Source organism: Zosterops lateralis, assembly GCF_965231275.1.
Source record: "Zosterops lateralis genome assembly, chromosome: 24".
In the NCBI taxonomy this organism is placed as follows: Eukaryota; Metazoa; Chordata; class Aves; order Passeriformes; family Zosteropidae; genus Zosterops; species Zosterops lateralis.
This window is the reverse complement of record NC_139784.1, coordinates 2688231-2710353: the sequence shown is the minus strand read 5'-3', so window position 1 is coordinate 2710353 and position 22123 is coordinate 2688231. Positions and strand designations below refer to the sequence as shown.

Below are 22123 nucleotides of genomic sequence, written 5' to 3'. Positions count from 1 at the left end.
TTCCTTCCCTGTGAGCAAGGAGTCAGGTCAACATGCCAGGAGGCTGCATGGACAAAGGAGGCTGGGGAAATGTGAGCCCACTGCTGAATGGGATGGGGACCAGGTGACACAGAACATGGGACAGAGTTGGAACAAGGAGGATCTACACTTGCACAATCCTTGTGAGCTCTTGTGAAGTCCATTATAAAAGATTTTTCCAAAAGGGTTCCAGGGAAATCATTGCTGAAAGTAGAACTGAATGAAGAATGCACAACATCCACTCTGTCCTCACTCAGCAAGACCCTTTGTCTCTCGGTAGAAGGCTGTACATGTGGATAAGCACAATTCCCGCTTCCCAAGATTGGGCTGGGAGTCCCTGGAAAAGGGCTGAGAGGGAAGGCAAGGCACCAAGGAAAAATGAGGCTGTGCTGGACAGGAGCCCAGGACATGTGCACGAAACCTGCACGTCCCCAAACAGCCTCTGCACTTCCCAGAACAGATCCTCCTACACCATTAAGTGACCAGCCTTTCTACAACCCCTCCCTTCACTGCCTATTAGTGCCACCAAGCCAGAGGGATGTTTCCTGCACCTGCCATTGCCTGAGAAGTGCCCCAGGGAGCAGATGCTAGAAAGAAGTGCTGAGAGATGTCTTCCCCATCTGTTGGTTTTTGGTTCACTCTGCTGCAGAGCTGATCCAGGGTGGTACTTCCTATACAGTAATACGTTGCTGCATCCCCTTGCTTTGCTGCCAGAACCTGCAGTGTGACTCTCTTCATGAATTCGTCAACTGATCCCCTAAAGCGATCACGGAAGCCTTCTCCACAGGCACTATTCTCCCTGCAAATCCATTCCAGAGTGCCCTGTGGGCCCTGACGGTACCAGAAGATATTGAAAATGCGCTTATCATCTTCACTTATGGTGCACTCAAAGGTGATTTCACTTCCCTCTTGCACAGTTAGTTCCTTGGGCTGCTCCAAGGTGGCTGCACCAGGGAGTGAGACTGCTGCAGGGAGCAAGAACAAGCCATGATCACTCCAAGATACACCAGAGGTCAGGGCAATGCTGGTGGGACTTTAGAATGGCACTGGACAAGTGGGAGGACAAAATCTTCCTCTTTGAAGCCAGCTGACACAGATGGGCACAGCTGGTAGCAGCTATCAATGTTCACAAGGAAGGAGACTCCACATTTCCCTCCCTCCTTTTCCCTGCCAGATAGGAAACTTTGCCTGATTTTCCCCAAAGAAGCAGGCAGGATTTGCACCATGGGGGGACAAACCCCTTTTTCCTTGCCAAGACAGGATGGTGAGGAAGCCACTCTCCTGTCCCTGAAACTGCTCTCAATAAGGCCAGGAATGCCAAAGGCTGTCCCACGCAATGGGGCTTGGTCCCTGTGCTGCCATCCTCCAGCTGGTGTGTGCCACAGGGGCCGCAGTGGCCCAGGAGCAGAGTGTCCAGTGGCAAGGCAAAGCGCTGGGCCCCAAGATGGGAGTGCAGCAGGGAGGTGGGCTGCGTGTGCCCAGGCTGCAGAGGAGGCAGCTTGGATGGAGGTGCCGAGCTCAGAGGCAGGAGAGGAGCAGGGCTGCTCTCCCCGTGCTCCACAGGCATGGCTGGGCAGCTGGAGGCGGGGAACAGGAGCGGCTGCAAGCGCTCAGCACAGCTGCCCAGAGCCCTGCAGAGCACAGGGCCACAAGGCTGAGCTCCTGGGGCCAGCAGCCCTTGCCTTCACTTACCTACAATGGGCAAGAAGCCCACGCACAGGGCACTCCACATGGCCAGGCCCGCTCTCTCTGGCCTCTCTCCACCTTCTCTCTGCCTGCAGAACAGCTCTGCCCACACCTGCCCTGCCTGTGCCTCTGGCACTGCACTCAGGCCCAGTCCCTCCTGGTCCCTCCCTCTGTCTGTGACAGCACTGAGGGGGAGAGGTGGGGCAGGAGGAGCACAACTTGAAGCTCTCAATGCTCTCCTGGCTGTCTCTCACCCATGTGTGGTTCCCATCTTTCTTTTAAGCCTTCTCCATATTCACACTTTCTGTGACCCTCTGCAAGACCCTCAGGCTTGGTTTGGAGTGGGTCAGTGGCAACACTATATTAGGAAATACCATTCCCAAAGCACAACAGCCTTATTTGGCTTTCAGTGTGGGGCATGAAGGGTTGAGATAAGAACAGATCTGCCCAGAGTGGGTGGACACAAATGTGATCTAAGCATGAGTTGTATCAGGTGTGGGGCCACAGGTGACAATGCTGCTTGGGCTGTTCCTGTGGCTGTGGTACCTCACCCTGTGTCTGTTCCTGTGGGTGCTCCTCATGATGATATTGTGCAGGGCTGGGGGTATTGACAAGGGGATTGAGAAGAGGACAGAAACTCTCAGCCTCTGGAGGTGACTCCTGTCAAGTGTGAACAGAAGGGATTCTCTCAAGGATGATCTAGCAGTGCTCCCAAGCAGGTGGAACACCATGGCCAGAGACTGTATTTGTCATCAAAAAAAAAAAGGATGTGCAAAATGCCTGTTAGAGACGGCCACTTAATGAAGGCTGGGGTGTCTCTACTCTGTCTCCTTGCAGGTTATGTTTCAATACAGGTCAGAAAAGAGGAAGTTCCCTGATTGTGGGAGGCTTTGGCATAGCCAGGAATCAACTAAGGCCCTCCCTATGGAAATCCCAGATTTGACATCTATTTTCAAAGCTTTGCTTTGGAAAGACAGACATTCCCAGGAGCACTGCACTCCCCTGTCCTGAGCAGTTTTGCAGGGGAAGATCAGGTTCCCAATATTCAGTTCAGATCATATCTGCTGACTGAAACATGAGGGAGAGAGAGAAAGAGACATTGCCCTTGCAGTCAGATAATTAGCCATCCTCCTAATGAGTTTCTGTGATGGACATGCCCATTTCAGCTCTCTGTTGCCTCTCCTGAGTTGTTCTGCTCAGATTTAAGTGGATGAGTTGCCTATGGGAGGTTTTCAGAAATGCAGTAAAGAAGATGTCATGAGTGCAACCGCACAGAGTTCTCCTTCCTACACCGAGTCAGGGCACACATCACTCACTGCATCCTGAATAAGATCCTGATCAAACCAGGTCTGTAGCTGAATTACCAACACATTGTGGTGCTCACTTGGCTGTGCCTTGGGTTTTCTCCTGTCATTTTCGATCAACCACTTTTCATTACCAGCATTCTCCTTCCCTCCAGTATTTCCTGACATTTGGCAAGGAGAAAGGCTTGTCCCAGAATTCAGCAAAACCACAGTTTCTCACCTGTGAATCCAAGGCAAAATCAGACAGAAAACAGCATTGTGATCACAAGTCAGGAATGGGGACTTACTAAGAGATTTAGCCTGATCTCTACAGAACCCAGGCAGGAAGCCCAAGTGTAGGACTCCTTCAGTATTTGAGATGGAGATTCCTAAGGAGTTTTGAAGGCATTGCTGCAAGTGCTTCTCTGATTCTACTCCATTTCTTCTGTTACAAATCATTTCCAGCTCTAACCTGGCTTTAGTTTGAAGTTTCAAATGGAGCTTCTCTGAATCTACCTTCAGTTCTTCAGCTCTTTCATCTGCCTGATGCTGGGCTTTCCAAAGCCTCTGTATCACTTAGCAATAGTTTCCAGCGGCACCTGCTGGCAGGGGCAGAATGCCAATGAAGAGCAAAGAAGTTTAATTTGTGCCATGTGCAAACACAGCACTTCTTGTGTGGTTTGGGTTCTTTCCTTGGTTGGTTGGTTTTTGAATGGGTTTTTCGTGTTTGAGCTATTTACTGGATTTCATGAAATTGGAAGTGTTGTGAGAACGATAAACACTTTGGCCAGAAGGTAGCAGTGTTGCCATAAGGCCTCTGTTAGCAGTAGTTAGGCTAAGGAGTTGGTCCCTGTGTAGGCCCATGAGAATGAAACCTGAGAAATGAGGCCTGAGAATCTGCTGATGCAAGGAACAACGTTTAAAGGACTTAGTAGAGCATGTAGTACATAGGTATACAAATTACTTGTGAAATATGATTACATGGTTACCAATAAAATGTTTCTATGATGGGAGTTAAGCTTAGAGAATTAACCTTTATTTTAGCTAGAGCAAGCGTGCAAAATTTATAGCCTTTAGAAAGGTTACCTGTAAGATGAATGTGAATGTTTAAAGTAAAATACGTAGGAGATTGCACGTTAGGCTGATGAAGTAAGACTTGTAACAAAGGTATAAAAGATGAGCATCTTTTGTAACCAACTTGGGACCCTGACTTTGAGACGCGAGTCCTCAGGTCCTCGGGGCCCCTAAATAAAGCACCGCATAAACTGACACTCTGTTGGTTTGTGTTTTCTCTGGGGATCGGGCAGCAGCAGGAGAGATCAGAGAAAGAAGTTCAGTTTTCATCAGTAGATCTAATTTTACCAGGAACATTTTAGTATTTTAGGTCACAAAACAGACAGGTCAGATTATACCCAGCAGAGGCAGGAATATGATGTTTACATTGTATTTTTAATGCTGTATAAGAAAACAGAAGGATTCAGCAGTACAAAAAACTATTTCATATTGCCCATTCTCATGGAGTTCTTCACTATACTTTCCCATGTAACATCTTGGAAAGATATTTATTCTTTTAATAAATTATGCTTTTAATATATGATGCTTTAAATAAATGATACTTTTAATATTGCTTGCCACTGGAGAGAGCTCTCAGCATTTTGACTTGCTCAGCAGGACAGATGTCAGATACACTCGATGTGTGATAGAGTATTGTCTGGAGCTGTTTGCTGAAGACCATCTCCAGGTGGCTTTTAAATATCTGCAGGGACTTGAAAGGCTCAAGTCCTGGAAAATTTCAAAGACTGTCTGAGCCCAATTGAATATGGACACAAATTAATCTGTAGAAGAATTGAGGTCGTATTTTTAAAATGTATTGTATTAATGAGTTCTGTTGTATTTATCCTCCATTATTTTGGTATCATGGGATCCCTCACAGGACAATATTGTATTTTCAGATGTCAGGATAATTCCAAATGCAAATGTGCTTCTTTTAAGAGAGGGTATTTTAATGTGGAGCACAGTTTCTCTACTGTTACAGATGAGTAATGCAATTGTTGGCTCTCATAACTAAGGGATGAATATTATGTGTATGTGAAGAGAAGTTTTATTGATCGTCAAGTTGTTCATGGGTATAGGGTCTTAAAAGGCCAAGAGCATTTTCTGGTTATTACAAAGGTGTTTATTAAATAAATGCATCAGTCTCAAAGGCAAGAGTTCTAAGCATGCAGTCTTACTAAAAGTTCCAAAACTTCAAGTTCCAGTGGGGTGTAGAAGCAGGTTAACAGAGAGTTCCAGCCTTGGGGGCAATAACATATTAACAGGGAATTCAAGCGATGATGAAAAGGCAGATTGATAGGGGTTCCAGTCACAAGGAAAAGGCAGATTCCTGACCCAGAGTCCCGTTTCGAGCAGAGCTCTCTGTAGCAAAGGCTTCTGCTGTAACAGTGCCAGCAGCAGCAGCAGCTGCACCCCTCAAGCGGCAATACCTGACAAAGTCCTGGGCACGGCTCCCTGTCACAGCCCCATCCTCTCTTCTAGATGGCAGGAGGATGGATGGATCATCGAGAAATCAGTGAATCAATGCCACGGCCCCTGATACAGTGATTTTTATCCATAATCCATAAATGCATATTCATATCCTTATCTATAGGTTATCCAATTGACTAAGAACACAATCCTAAACATTCTTGCTACACCAATCTAAACCCAATTTTCATAGTGTGTAAACAAAAAACTACGAAGAATAGTATCAAAACTTACACAAAAGCTACACATATAGCATATCTATTACCATAAAAAGCTCTATCATATAGTGTATCAATTAACATAAAAGGTTCTATCGCATTCATGCCCAAATTGTGCCTGGACTGTCTAGTAATGTGAGTGATGTTTTTGTTTTGTCTAAAGGGAAGTTACCACGCCATAGGGCTCTGGGCTCTGTGCTAGCTGGCAAATTTGTAAGGCACTTAAGTCTGTTCACATAAAACTGAAGTATATACTTCTACTTCATATGTATGTGGCTTAATGCATTTAAATTTCTCTAAAGGCTTTAATTCAATCTCTACATCTTTCTCTCTCCCTGGGGAATCCAGGGAGGGATGCACTCTGAAAATAGATTTACAGTTATATTATTGTGACATGTTCTCCCATTGTCCTCTTTCCCTCCCCTTTTATTGTTGTCACGGGATGGCCTTGGGAGTTGGGGCAATTGGGGGGGCGGGGCAGGGTTGTTACTATGGCAACACCTGACCTCCAATCAAGATGAAAGAAAGCAGTCTCCACCAATGGGCAGTGAAGGAGAGTTGATTGGCAGAGGATGGGCGGGGCCAAGGTTCCCAGCTGAAGCCCCCTCCCCCCCCTCCAGGGGTATAAAAGGCAAAGCAGCCATTTTGTGGCCGAGCACTTGGCGGTTTAGTTCCAAGCTGCCTGGGCTGTCATTTTTCCTTAGTCAGGCTGTGGTTGTGTTTTGTTAAAGTTTAATAAACCGTTGAAATTTTAAAAGTGAGTGTGGTTTCTCACATCTACAAAATTCTCCTCAGCTGATTTCAGCTGGGAGAGCTGCAGATTCTGTCCTCTCCTGTGGAATTAACCACACTAACACAATCTTGCTATTGGTGTACACAAAAGCTCCCAGTTGTGGGGTTTCTTCTGGAAACAATTCAATTCTCCTGCTTTTCTAAGCTGCAGGTTCTGCATTACCAATGCAAAGTGAAAAGCCACAGCTCAGTGGGGGCAATCTGGGACCCCGCCATGAAATGAGGGCTTTAGGTCAGTGAAACACTCACTGTCAGAGGTGTCAGCAAAAACAGCTTTAATACAAATTTGCCCAAGTGTGGCATAGTCCAACAGCAATGCTCACTCTGCAGCTTTACTCCATGGATGAATCAGGGACAGGAACATTGAATTAGAATTAATTTGGAAAGATTGATGCAGAGACTGGGGGCAGGAAAGGGGTAGAGATGTAAAGGGAAGTCCCTCCCTTTGAGTCATGAGGTACAGAAAGGATGCCCCTGCTTTGTAAACTCCTTCTCAGAGGAGGTGGGGCTGGATCCAATCCTCGTCCCAGACCTCATCAAGACTTTATGACTAAGGGATTCTAACAGCCCTTCATCATTGACCTTTCCCTCCTGTCCATCTGATTCCAGTCGTTTTGTCTAAGGGAGTATTCTCAAAATATGAATCTGGCTGAGTGTTTGGGAAAAGGTGTGGAGTGCTTGAGAAAAAGGTTCTGGGTGTCATTGGAAACTCACGATAAAAATACAGATAAACAGCTCCCCTTGATTTACGTTATGGTGGTAGAATGCACTAAATGAGCATTTTACTGGACTTGCATTTGCCATGTAAATTCCACACAGTTTCTGCAAGGGCTCAGGGTCTTCTCTGGGCTCTGCAGGGCCTGAGGGTCTGACCTGACCAAGCTGAATTCAGCACACCTTGCTGTGTCCTCTGCAGAGACTCTCTTGAAGCCAGCAGGAACTCAGCCAATGAGAGAAAACCTTCTTTCCCCTCAGGATGTGGTTCACTTGTTTTCTCAAAAGCAGGGCAGGGTTAATCCTGCCTGGTGTAAGTGAGTCAGAAATGGTGACCACAGCATCCTGCCTGTAGCTTGTGAGAGGGCCATGAACTGGGGAAGGTGTGTGCTGGGCTCTCTTAGGTAAGAACCAAGTTGCCAGGGGAACTATCACTCCATCAAACCACTTGATATTATTTTTCTGGTGGCCCCTTCCTCCTATCACTGAGTGCAAACCAACAGCAGGGTTTCCTCTCTGCTGATATGAGCATTTTCCTGCCTCATGCCTCCAGCAAGGACTCTCCTCACTGAGGCTTTTGAATGTGCCAGAGAGACACTTCCCTACACTGAGTGTGGAAAAAACAAATTCAGCCAGCAGGAAATCTATGTTATCAAAGCTGTGTTGCTAATCCATGTTGGCTTTAGGTGAGTTGGATTTCAGCAATCTCCATCCCAGCTTGAGAAGAAAAAGCACAGCAAACCCACAACATTTTGGCCAAGTACAACTATATTTTCATCCCTTCTACAGGAACTCAAAATGCACATGAGCTATATTTGGCGGAAATAATAGAGGCTTAATAAAGAAATGAACATTGTCTGGTTGAATTGAATCACAGATCTTCTCATCTGCAATATACACTTATTGTTATTAAATCTATTGTTATTAAATCTACCCCAGAGCTCCAAATGGCAACTACTGGGCTTGAATTCCCTCAGCAGTAATACTCCAGTTCCACAGGCAGTAACACAGCATGCCTGGGAAAGATGCTTTTCAAAGGCCATGTATCTAGAGTGAACATTGGAGTTTTCAAAGCTATTGAAGCAGGTTGGGCACGTGTGTGCAAATGCCAGAAGAGTGGGGAGATCTGCTTAGCAGGAGGATGAGGATAAATCCACTCTCCTCAGTTCTCAGAGGAGAGGAAACAGCAAAAGCACTTCAAACTCTTCAGTGTAAATCAGCTGGCCAGGCAGGAGTGAGCAGTATTCAATGTCTTCAGGGGAAGGTGCTGCCTTGTGTCCTGGGTGGTCTCTGTCAGCAGCTCTGGCCCTGCTTGTTCAAGGCCCTTGTGCTGCTGGTTCACCTTCTTTCCTGCCTTTCTTCGGTTTCCTCTTGGCTTCATTCCACATGTCTAGAAGAACAAAAGGGGATTAAAACTACATTTAATGAAATTGGTCCCAAGAACCACTGTTTGATAGCTGTGTGCTCCCTTACCTCAGAAGAGAAACAACTTGATACTCATGAGGGTATTGACGGCGATGCTCTTTGCCAGCAGGACTCTCAAACACAAAACAGCCATGGACAGCATGTTCACTCTCTGCTCTTCAGCATCTGCTCAGTGACCAGAAAAGAGGGGACAGATCATGGTCTGGGTTTTGATGTTGTGATCTTGGCAGAAAGTGGGAAAATCCACAGGTGAGAGTTGAAGGGAAAGGAAGAGCAGCAAGGGAACAGATGATAGAGAACACGGTAACAACAGGGGAGGCCAGGGTCTGTCTGCATTGCTTTTTGCTTCCTGGGGCTTGTGTGTAACTGCAGGAGCTGCCTTGGAACAGCAGCCTGTGTCTGCTGAATGTGTTGTGTTCTCATTCCTCTCCTGTGGAGAAAATACATTTCCTTGCGTTTATCCCCCAAATTGCAATGTAACTTCACAGCCTGTTTGTGTAACTCACCTTGTGCTGAGGGGTCTGTGCAGTTGCAAACCCTGGCACTGGCCCCTGTTACTGGTTCTTCAGCCTCCTCTTCTGTGAAATGATAAAGAAAAGCAATTCACAGTATATCCACGATTTATGTAGATTAAAAAGAAATGTTCATGCAACATTTCAGGGAACTTTAGGAAAGTTGGGGCTCAGCTTGTGCTGCAGCAGCTTTGGTGCTACGGGGTAAGATATTTAGTCATAAGGAAATTCACATTAGGAACAAATACATTGTGTCTTCCCTCTTCTTTGCAAAATAAGGTCTCTCCAAGTAAATTAATAGTTGAACTCATTTTTTTCAGATGCTTTGAAACATCTTTCAGCTCTCCCTGCTGAAATACCAAATGTCTTTGTCATTTCTGCTGGCTGCCCAGGGCAGTGGTGTCCAGAAGGAGAACACAAAGCCCCACAGGCCACTGTCTCCAGAAAGAAGTGACAGCTGTGCCACCAAACTGTACCTGGCTCTGTTGTTATCGTGCTGTTGTCGAATTTGGCCGTGCAGGTCACCTCTGTGCGTTTTGTCACCTTGACCACTTTGATTGCATTGTACAACCCCTCTGATGTCAGAAAGGATGTGCTCTGTTTATATACAACCTCCTCAGAGGGCATCTCCAAGCTGATGTTCTTTGTCAGGAAGTTTCTTGCCAAACAAGCTGCTTTCCCAGAGCTGCCACCTTCTTCCAATTTCTTTGATTTCATCACAATGACTTGAGGTGCAGAAGTGTTTGGCATGTCTGTAGAGAAAAGCATGGTTTGGACAGGACTGATTTTACTGCAGGCTTGCCCAAGTTTTGAATGACTAAAAATTCACGTATACTCCAGCTGTGACTAATTTGTAACATTGACATTTACTCTCTATGTAGTTATTCTTCATCGGTGGAGGTCCAAGTAACGAAAGAAGATTGCTTAAAGTCACACCCAGCTGTCTTACATGAAAACTGTTGATGTCAAAAGAATTAAGAAGCCAACAAATCATTGAGGTACCTTGATTTATTTTTTTAGTGGAAATACCTTTGCCTCTTGCTCAAACCATATATGGAAAAACAAGGGTGATCTCAAAAACCAATGTCAGGACTTAACTCAGGTTAGCAATTTGATTTCGAGTAAAAACATGGAACTGACTGGAATCCTCCAGCAACCTTCCTTGCCAGGAAGGGCTCAGCTTATGAAAGGTTGTCAGACACATCCACAAAGATTTATGTGTCTGATTTGACAGGAGCATCCTGAGGGGTCTCTTGGGTAAAGAGAGGTGCATTAGGCTTTTCATTTGGCGTGGTGTCTGCCTTGCAGTCAGCTCAAGAGATCCCTCAGGTCTAACATTTTGTCCATCCCAGGGCACTGCTGGAAGTTTGATCAAGGGGCTCTGATTTCACAGCCTTTCCCCATCAGCCCTATGCCACTGCTGAGGAACTGAGGTGAAAGCCACATGGTGCTCTGCCAGAACTCCATGGCTGGGCTCTCCTGATGCAACAGGCAGAACCACACACTTGTCCACACCCACAGCAACCAGAGAGCCAAGAGAAATCCAACATTGCCTTCCCACGTGTTGTAGCATGGTTGGCCAGAGCCTGTCAGTCCTGTGCATTCTGTGATCTCTGAGAAGACCTTGAAAGGCTTTTCATGTGGTCTCCTTGCCAGGCTTTCCTAACAGCCAGAATACAAAGGAGCTGCTTCTCTGCAAGAACTGCCTGGGCAAGATCATCAGCAAGAAATAATGTACCCAGTGCACTTGTAGTTCAGAGAGCAGAGGATTTGTTTTATCTGACCCCAGAAGCCTCCCCCGAGTCCCACTAGTTTGCATGACCTGACCATACAGCCATGAATTCCTACCACTGCTTTCTTCTGGAAGGGATTTGTGTTTTCTGTTCTGACCATTTATTCAGACATTAAGTTGTACTTCTCCTTCACTTCAGTCTTCTAAAGTCACAAGAGGATCCATATATTCTAAAATGTAATGGGCCTTGGCATTTTCAGTTAATGTTTAATTTGGAATAATCCAACCTGAACTAAAAGGAAAACCTTTGCCTTTCAGTGAGTCTCAAGAGAATATACCTGGAGTATCCCACAGTGACACTAATGGTTGTTATTTTATGTCATTTTGATTGGGGAATTTGCAAAAGATTGGATAATAAAGTATTTGTAGTCTAAACACATTAAAACATATCAGTATATCAGTTAAAGCATATCAGTAGCTCCCAGGGAATTCAAAATCAAAAGGGGGAAGTTGCTCGCATCCTGGAAATTCTAGCTTCAACTTATTAAGTATTTCAGCAGATTCAAAAGGGACTTTGATTCATAAGTCCCAACATGTTTTCCTGTAAAACAGAATCCCAGAGTCTCTGTTCAGCTCTGAATATACCCTGTCTTTAGAAAAAGAAAATCATGGAAGAGCAGGGAGGTTTGGTTGTGTAAAATAACATCGGATGTTCTAGCAGTACTTTAAAGATATAAAAACTGCTGAAAGACCAGCAACCATTCCAGAGGGATGCACCTGAATCTTTAGAATAACACAGATCAACATCACAAACCCCTCTGCCACCCCAACATTCCCTTTCCCTTAGAAAACCTTGGGATGACATGCACCTTTATCGTCCATCATGGAATTCCAAATAAAGATAGGAATAACTGAGGCTTCTCATAATCCCTAATCCCCATAATGGTCTTTTCCGAACTCACACAACCTGGAAGACAATCGGCGTTTATTCCAGGAGGTCTTGGATATGAGGGTCTTGTGAGAATTTAAGCCCAAGGCTATTTAACCTCCTTCCTCCTCTGTCCCCAGGGCAGTGCAATTACTTCCCTGGGGACACTGTCAGTGTGGTGCCAGTGTCAAACCAGAACTTCTCAAACCAGGCAGTTCCAGATCTATCTCCAAACTCCTCACCACTGTGAGCTCTTCACTGAGCTCTGCATTCCTGCCCCAAGTCAGGCAGTGGAAGTCCACTGGAGAATTGGACACTGGACAGGAAATTGGAGCCAGAGTGCTGCCCAAAGTGGGAATCAGTTATCACATGCTAAATAGCGCCCTGCTGGTGTTTGGGGATCATGGAATAATGGTGCTCTGCAGAGTCAGCCCAGTTGTTCCTGGGAAATCTTCCTGAGCAGATCCAAGCTGAGGATTTGGCTTGAAAGCCTGACTGGACAGCAAGTGCATTCATGGGATTATTGCAGCTGAAATGTCTTTCAGTGAACCCAAACCATGAAACTTCTTCTTTCACCCCCACCACAATTTTAAAGGAAATTTGAGAAAGAAAGAAATGTCACTTACTTGGTATAACTGTGAGACTTGTTCCTGGTCCCAATATAAGCCTATCGATCCACACACTGCTGAGACTTATTCCAATAACTCACTCTTTCCTGATGGAGTTCAAAAGTGTTGTAAAAACAGGAGATGAAAAGCCATTAGTTCTAATAAATCCATGAGTGCAAGTCCATGACAGAATCCAGAGGTAAATTTACTTCCAAAACTTGAAAGGGAAAAATGTTAATTGAGTAGTGTAATGATTTCAGTTAGCCTTATTGAGTATAGAATTTTCAACTTCTCCCTTTCTCCCATCTTTTAGAACCCCCATGAACTCTTTTATCTTTCCAGGGTAAAAGGCAATATAGAAAGAATATTCTATCTGTTTCTTTAATCATTACAGTCACCCCTCTCCTTTCTTTCCCAAAATATCTCACCTTTTTTCCTTCATTTGTTTTTGTAAAGGTGCCTAGGCTCTTTATATCATTGTGGTACCCCAGCCCAATACACTGTGATATATTTCATAGCAAAAACTGCATCTGTTCCACTACACAGAATTTTGGATTATACAGGAAGTCACATGACTTCCGCTGTAGTTTGAGACCTGACATACCACATTAATAAACACCATATGGCTTTCAAGGAAGGATCTAAAACAATATCAGAAAGTTTGAGTTGTAAATGAGAACTTGGGGATTATATGACACTACTGAAATGTCTGATGGAGCTAAGCTGGATTGTAATCAGGAAAATAATCACTACTTCCCATGTTGGGTCAAAGAATTTCCTACTATGCAGTTTATTTCCCTGACTTCTGTTCTTGTGGCTACTCATGGTAGGACATAATAGGATGGCTATGAAATGTTTGGCATAATGGATTAAAAGCAGAAGACTCAGGAGGATCATATTTTTTAAGTGGCATTCCGGCTGGTAATTACCCCTGATCGCCCAGGGTGCATCCAGGGATCCTCTAGCATGGACCCAGTTTAGATGCCAATATCTCTCTTTGCTCCTGGCTGCCTGTTCCTCAAGGATTCCCTCAGTTTAGCAAGGCCATGGTAATAAATGTACTCTTTGTGAGTTTGTGGCTGCTCCATCTGCTGTCTGTGCTGCTTCACACAGGTGGTGGTGCCTGTCCTTGTGTGAAAGATGGATGTCTGCCAAGGAAGGCAGGAACCTCCCTTGGAATGGAGAATATGAACCCCCTTTGCTCCAAATCATTCTAACGTTGGAATTATGGGGCTTTCAGGCAAAGATATGGGAAAGGGAATAAAAGTCGTTTACAAGTATGTGTAGGTATAACAAGGTAAACAAACAAACAACACCAGCAGGAACAACAAACAGCCCCAGATCCGGAGTCACAGCCTTCTCCCGGCCCTGGGCACTTTCCCCTTTGGTGCAGTTCTGGTCACAGCCAGCAGGGGCACTGGTGGAGCAATTCCCTGCCCAGCCCCACTCTTGTATGTCATGGCTTCAGGGATTATTGCAACATTTTAACTCAACATCCTGTGTTTGCTCAGACCTTCCTGCCTTCTGCCTCAGCTTTGGAGTTTCTGCTGAATTTTGTTTACCATCCCAGGTATGTCTGCCATTCCAGCCTGCTTCTCCAAGGCTCCTGCACAGCTTCTTTCACTGTCATTGGGGCAGTGGGCATGGCTATTTCAGAATGTTTGTAAAGGAAGGCCCTTGTATCTCTCTTCCGCTGCCAGAGCCGCCATTACCGCATGAGAGCTGAGCACTTGCCCCACAGCGCCCCCTGCAGGCTCGGGGGAATCAGCACACCTGCCCTGCCCAGCCGAGAGCCACCAGCGCCCCTGCTGGCTGTGACCGGAACTGCACCAAAGGAGAAAGTGCCCGCGGCCGGGAGAAGGCTGTGACTGTTGGTCTAGGGCTGTTTGTTGTTCCTTCCTGTGTTGTTGCTGTTTGTTTGCCTTGTTATATATACTAGTAAAGACCGGTTATTCCTTTTCCCATATCATTGCCAGAAACCTCAATAGTATCAAAGTTAAAATGATTTGGGTGGAGGGAGTTCATATTCTCCGTTTCAAGGGAAGTTCCCACTTTCCTTGGCAAGCACTTGTCCTTCAGACCAAGATAAATAGCCTGCTCAAACCACACTGGATCTGATCTTAAATGCTTTCAGATTTGGAGGAGATGCAGTTTCTTGGGGCAATCTATTTAATCACTGTAATTAAAAAAACAAAACAAAACAAAACAAAACAAAAAAAACCCCCTACCTATCTTTTCTGAATCTGTCATCTTTTGTGTAAAACTGCAACCCCTCATCCCATCAGAACAGCTCGTATTGAAAAGTCTTTCTCCATCATTTTTTAAGCCTTCTTTGTTAATTTTATTTTTTTTTTCAATTTCACTCTTTCTGTGGTCCTGTGAGAGACTCATTCACAGGTTCATTCACATCCCTGCAGGAGTCATTTACCTCAGGCAGAGATGAAAGCTTCCTTTGCAATGGCTGCAAGTGCTTTCCCATGGATTGGACCAGAATTGCCAAGAGAAGTTCTTTTTTTATAATTTAGCTAAACACATGCCCTTGGAAAGAACAAGCATTCTCATTTGACCGGTCTAATGGTTGCTTCCTGCAGATTGACAAGTCTATTCCTGTCCACAGGTTGTTAATGTAGGCTGCAATCCTGGGCAGAGCTGATGGGAGGAAGTTCAATTGAGAAATGATGACTAGAAGCTCTTTCTTTCTTTCTCCCTTGCAGAAACCAAAGGCCAGCACTGGAGGACTGCAAGGGATTTGTATGACAAACTCCCCTGCCAGCAATTTCTTGTCTGTACTAAATGAATCTCCCAGGCTCTCCTTATATGTCAGCTGTTCCCTTCCTTCTCTTCATGGCCCTTCACTGCATTTGTTTCCCTCTGTCCAGGTCCTTCCCAGGCCTGGGAGCCCAGCAAGGGACACAGCAGTCCCCAGTGTCAGCAGTGCTGAGCTGAAGAGGATTCCTCCCCGGTGAGCAAGGAGTCAGGTCCACATGCCAGGAGGCTGCATGGACAAAGGAGGCTGGGAAAAGGTGGTCCCACTGCTGAATGGGATGGGGACCAGGTGACACAGGACATGGGACAGGGCTGAGGTCCTGAATGCTTTATTCACCTCAGGCTTCAGCAGCCAGACCAGTCTTCAGGAATTCCATTTCCCAGAGACCAAGGGAAGATGATGGAGCACACAGTATCTGCTCCTGAAAAAAAACATGGAACTGAGCTTTTTCTAGTCCATAACAAAGGACTTTTCAAGAATGTTCACAGGGAAGTCACTGCAGAGAGCACAACTAAATGAAGAGCACACAAAATCAACTTTTGTCATCCACCAAGACCATTTGTCTCACTGTAGAATGCTGTAAACGTCGCTAAGCAAGATTCCCACTTCCCAAAGTCATACTGAGAGTCCCTGAGGAAGGAGGGCCAGGAGATAACCCTGATGTTCACAATGAAGACAATGGTAATGCAGGACATGTCAAGTGATGGTGGAGCAGATATTGACCCTACAGCCCATAGAGTTCCCCACACAGAAGCAACTGTACATGTCCTGTGTAGCTCTGACTGAGACTTCATGCAGAGCTCATGTTGGAGCTGGCTCCTGACAGGAACTGTGGTCTCTTGGAAGAAGTAGCCCATGTCACAGCAGTTTTTCTGTGACAACCTGCAGGTACCCACATTGAAGCAGTCTGTTCCTGAAGGACTGCACTGTGAAGTACAGACCCACACTGCATGAGTTTGTGAAGAACTGCAGTCAATGCAAAGAACCAAAGTTGAAAACTTCCTGGAGAAATGTCTCCTCTGGGGTGGACTCAGCACTCTGGAGAAGGGCAGGAGAAGGAAGAATTGGCAGAGAGAATGTGTTATTAACTGATAGTAGCATTCCCCATACCTGTGCAATGATTGGGTACATGAGAGGTTTTCCAATGTCTCTATTTCTTCTCATTTTCTTATTCTGATTAGATCTACCAAAAATGAAATTAGTTTCTCCAACTCCATGTATTTGCCCATGTTGGCACTCCTGCAACATGTCCTTATCTCAACCCACAAGCTTCAGTTTCATCATTTTCCTTCTATCTAATTGAGGAGTAGGGGCTCTGAGACAGCAGCTTGCTGAGCACCTGCAGGACAATCAAAGTCAACTCACCACTCCTTCTAAACTCCTTCCAACTGATCAAGTGCTCTGTAGCAGCCACCCAGAGCAGTCATCTCTGCTGATCAGCTGCTAAACAGCCTGTGTGGCTCCATCCTCCACAGCACTCTGGAAGCTACAGCAACACATCTCCATCATCCCATGGCTCTGCAGACAAGGCACACAGGAGAAATGAGGCTGTGCTGGACAGGAGCTCAGGCAACGAGAACTAAACCTGAACTTCCCCAAACTGCCTCTGCAGTTCCCAGAAGAGATCCTCCTGCACCATAAATGAGATCAGCCATTTCTACTACCCCTCCCTCCACTGCCTTTTATTGCCACCAAGCCAGAGGAATGTTTCCTGCACCTGCCATTTTTTGACAGGTGCCCTGTGGGAGCAGCTTCTACAAAGAAATTCTGAGAGATCTGTCCTCCCCATCTGTTGGTTTTTGGTTCAGTCTGCTGCAGACTTGTGCCACGGTGATTCTTGCTCCACAATAATATGTTGCTGCATCCCCTTGCTTTGCTGCCAGGATCTGCAGTGTGTTCCTGGAGCTCTCCACTGATCCCTGAAAGCCACCTTGGAAACCTTCTCCATATCCAGCAATCTCATGATAAATCCATTCCAGAGCACCCCATGGGCCCTGACGGTACCAGGCCATATAGTAGTTGCCCATATCATCTCCCCTCATGCTGCACTCAAAGGTGATTTCATTTCCTTCCTGTACGGTCTTTTCCTTGGGGTGCTGCTCCAAGGACACCTGCCCAGTGACTGCTGCAGAGAGCAAGAACAAGCCATGATCACTCCCAAGGTTCAGCAAAGGTCAGGGCAATGCTGGTGGGGCTTTGGAATGGCACTGGACCAGTGGGAGGACAAAATCCTCCTCTCTGAAGCCAGCTGACATAGATGGGCACAGCTGGTAGCAGCTATCAAGGCTCACAAGGAAGGAGATCACACATTTCCCTCCCTCCTTTTCCCTTTCAGACAGGAAGCTTTGCCTGAGCTGAGCTCAGAGGCAGGAGAGGAGCAGGGCTGCTCTCCCCGTGCTCCACAGGCATGGCTGGGCAGCTGGAGGCGGGGAACAGGAGCGGCTGCAAGCGCTCAGCACAGCTGCCCAGAGCCCTGCAGAGCACAGGGCCACGCTCAGCTCCTGGGGCCAGCAGCCCTTGCCTTCACTTACCTACAATGGGCAAGAAGCCCACGCACAGGGCACTCCACATGGCCAGGCCCGCTCTCTCTGGCCTCTCTCCACCTTCTCTCTGCCTGCAGAACAGCTCTGCCCACACCTGCCCTGCCTGTGCCTCTGGCACTGCACTCAGGCCCAGTCCCTCCTGGTCCCTCCCTCTGTCTGTGACAGCACTGAGGGGGAGAGGTGGGGCAGGAGGAGCACAACTTGAAGCTCTCAATGCTCTCCTGGCTGTCTCTCACCCATGTGTGGTTCCCATCTTTCTTTTAAGCCTTCTCCATATTCACACTTTCTGTGACCCTCTGCAAGACCCTCAGGCTTGGTTTGGAGTGGGTCAGTGGCAACACTATATTAGGAAATACCATTCCCAAACCACAACAGCCTTATTTGGCTTTCAGTGTGAGGCATGAAGGGTTGAGATAAGAAGAGATCTGCCCAGAGTGGGTGGGACACAAATGTGATCTAAGCATGAGTTGTATCAGGTGTGGGGCCACAGGTGACAATGCTGCTTGGGCTGTTCCTGTGGCTGTGGTACCTCACCCTGTGTCTGTTCCTGTGGGTGCTCCTCATGATGATATTGTGCAGGGCTGGGGGCATTGACAAGGGGATTGGGAAGAGGACAGAAACTCTCAGCCTCTGGAGGTGACTCCTGTCAAGTGTGAAAAAAAGGGATTCTCTCAAGGATGATCTAGCAGTGCTCCCAAGCAGGTGGAACACCATGGTCAGAGACTGTAAAACAGGATGTGTAAAATGCCTGGTTGAGATGGCCACTTAAGGAAGGCTGGGGTGTCTCTACTCTGTCTCCTTGCAGGTTATGTTTCAATACAGGCCAGAAAAGAGGAAGTTCCCTGATTGTGGGAGGCTTTGGCATAGCCAGGAATCAACTAAGGCCCTCCCTAAAAAAATCCCAGATTTGACATCTATTTTCAAAGCTTTGCTTTGGAAAGACAGACATTCCCAGGAGCACTGCACTCCCTGGTCCTGAGCAGTTTTGTAGGGGAAGATCAGGTTCCCAATATTCAGTTCAGACCATATCTGCTGACTGAAACATGTGGGAGAGGGAGAAAGGGACCCTGCCCTAGCAGTCAGATAATTAACCTTCCTCCTAATGAGTTTCTGTGATGGACATGCCCATTTCAGCTCTCTGTTGCATCTCCTGAGTTGTTCTGCTCAGATTTAAGTGGATGACTTGCTTATGGGAGGTTTTCCGAAATGCAGTAGTGAAGATGTCGTGAATGCACCGCACAGAGTTCTCCTTCCTACACCGAGTCAGGGCACACATCACTCACTGCATCCTGAATAAGATCCGGATCAAACCAAGTCTGTAGCTGAATTACCAACACATTGTGGTGCTCACTTGGCTGTGCCTTGGGTTTTCTCCTGTCATTTTTGACCAACCACTTTTCATTACCACCATTCTGCTTCCCTCCAGTATTTCCTGACATTTGGCAAAGAGAAAGGCTTGTCCCAGAATTCAGCAAAACCACAGTTTCTCACCTGTGAATCCAAGGCAAAATCAGACAGAAAACAGCATTGTGATCACAAGTCAGGAATGGGGACTTACTAAGAGATTTAGCCTGATCTCTGCAGAACACAGGCAGGAAGCCCAAATGTAGGACTCCTGCAGTATTTGGGATGGAGATTCCTAAGGAGTTTTGAAAGCAGTGCTGCAAGTGCTTCTCTGATTCTACTTCATGTCTTCTGTTATAAATAATTTCCAGCTCTAACCCTGCTTTAGTTTGAAGTTTTAAATGAAGCTTCTCTGAATCCACCTTCAGTTCTTCAGCTCTTTCATCTTCCTGATGCTGGTCTTTCCAAAGCCTCTGTATCCCTTAGCAATAGTTTCCAGCGGCACCTGCTGGCAGGGGCAGAATGCCAATGAAGAGCAAAGAAGTTTAATTTGTGCCATGTGCAAACACAGCACTTCTTGTGTGCTTTGGGTGGTTTCCTTGGTTGGTTGGGTTTTTGTGGGTTTTCTCCCTGTTTGAGCTATTTACTGGATTTCATGACATTGAAAATGTTGTGAGAACGATAAACACTTTGGCCAGAAGGTAGCAGGAGAGATCAGAGAAAGAAGTTCAGTTTACATCAGTGGATCTAATTTTACCAGGAACATTTTAGTATTTCAGGTCACAAAACAGACAGTTCAGACTATGCCCAGGAGATGCAGGAACATGATTATTACATTGTATTTTTAATGCTGTATAAGAAAACAGAAGGATTCAGCAGTACAAAAAACTATTTAATTTTGCCCATTCTCATAGAGTTCTTCACGATGCTTTCCCATTAAACGTTTATTGTGTATTGTTTTGAAAGAGGTTTATTCTTTCAGGATGCTTTTAATGTTGTCTGCCACTGGAAAGAGCTCTCAGCATTTTGACTTGCTCACCAGGACAGATGTCAGATACCACACTCGATGTGTGAGACTCACCAAATGGGAGGAAAAATCAAAATGATATGCTAGAGGTGCAAATTTTCCAGAAATTACCTAAAAGGTTTTATTGAAGTTCCCATTGTGGGTGGTCCTGTCACTGAAATTAGGGGAAAAGCAAAAACTCTCCAAGAGCATTTTTTAATGTTATACAATGAAGGCATTGCTTTATTGTGGCCAAGATGTGCAACAGAAATCATTTCATCCACAAGTTGCCTGCATTGTGCAGAGAAAATCCTTCCATCACATGTGGTTTTCACTATATTTTTCTCATATTTATACAGTCAAAACATAGGGAAATTAATTGGTTCAATGTTCATTGATTGCAGCTTACACAGTTTCTAGTATTTGGTTTCCTATTGATCCCTTTACCTTCCATGTAAATGAGATTCTCATTCTTTGTACTCTTATTGATCTTTTCCCAAACCAGGTGTCTCTGACCATGCCAGGGGTGATGTTTGGAGCTGATATTTGTTAATGATCATTATCTTTTATGTACCTTCTTTGCTACTCCCAGTGTCCTGGGATGTTAAGCTCATCAGGCCTTGAATGCTAAAAGAGACCTTTGGAAAGAAACTTCAGTTCCTTTCCCCCTGGGCAAAGGTGAACAAATCCCCTGACTAAAGGTATATAAAGAAATTTTAAACTTCTCATCATTTCCCACAGTATGAGAATGGTGTCAGAGCAATACAGAACCATGGATGTTGCAAGAGACCTGTGGAGGTGACTGGGTCTCCCCTGCTGTAGGAGGATTGTCTAGAGCTGTTTGCCAGGGATGATGTCCAGGTGGCTTTTAAATATCTCTAGGGACTGGAGTGGCTCAAGCCCTGGGGATTTTCAAAGGCTGTCTGAGCATAGTGAAATATGGACAGAAATAATCTGTAGGAGAATAGAGATAGTACTGTTAAAATGTATTGTACCAAAGAGTTCTGCTTATAATCATCATCTATTATTATGGAATCATGGGATCCCTTACAGGACAATATTGTTTTTCCAGATGTTGGGATAATTGCACATGCAAATGTGCTTCTATTAAGAGAGGATATTATTACTTGGAGCATAGTTTCTCTGCTGTTATAGATGAGTAATACAATGGTTGGCTCTCACAATTAAGGGATGAATATTATGTGCATGTTAAGAGAAGTTTCATTGATCTACAGTTATATTATTGTGACATGTTCTCCCATCGTCCTCTTTCCTTCCCCTTTTATTGTTGTCACTGGATGGCCTTGGGAGTTGGGGCATTTGGGGGGGGGGGGTGGGGCAGGGTTGTTACTATGGCAACACCTGACCTCCAATCAAGGTGAAAGAAAGCAGTCTCCAACAATGGGCGGTGAAGGAGAGTTGATTGGCAGAGGATGGGACGGGCCAGGGTTCCCAGAGGAAGCCCCCCCAGGGGTATAAAAGGCGGAGCAGCCATTTTGTGGCCGAGCACTTGGCAGTTTAGTTCCGAGCTGCCTGGGCTGTCATTTTTCCTTATTCAGGCTGTGGTTGTGTTTTGTTAAAGTTTAATAAATTTAAAAAGTGAGCATTGTTTCTCAAATCTACAAAATTCTCCTCAGCTGATTTCAGCTGGGAGAGCTGCAGATTCTGTCCTCTCCTGTGGAATTAACCACACTAACACAATCTTGCTATTGGTGTACACAAAAGCTCCCAGTTGTGGGGTTTCTTCTGGAAACAATTCAATTCTCTTGTTTTCTTAAACTGTATGTTCTGCATTGCCAATGCAAAGTGAAAAGCCACAGCTCAGTGGGGGCAATCTGGGACCCCACCATGAAATGAGGGCTTTAGGTCAGTGAAACACTCACTGTCAGAGGTGTCAGCAAAAGCAGCTTTAATACAAATTTGCCCAAGTGTGGCACAGTCCAAGAGCAATGCTCACTCTGCAGCTTTACTCCATGGATGAGTCAGGGACAGGAACATTGAATTAGAATTAATTTGGGAAGATT

General features: G+C 45.7%; 1 gene segment (V, D, J or C); it reads right to left on the bottom strand.

The window, feature by feature from the left end:
- Positions 1–8073: 8073 nt before the first annotated feature.
- Positions 8074–17809, bottom strand: LOC310918616 (T cell receptor delta constant-like). The segment is given in 5 exons: positions 17738–17809; positions 9648–9923; positions 9166–9237; positions 8708–8824; positions 8074–8624 (listed from the first exon to the last, which is right to left on the bottom strand).
- Between the last annotated feature and the right edge of the window lie 4314 nt (positions 17810–22123).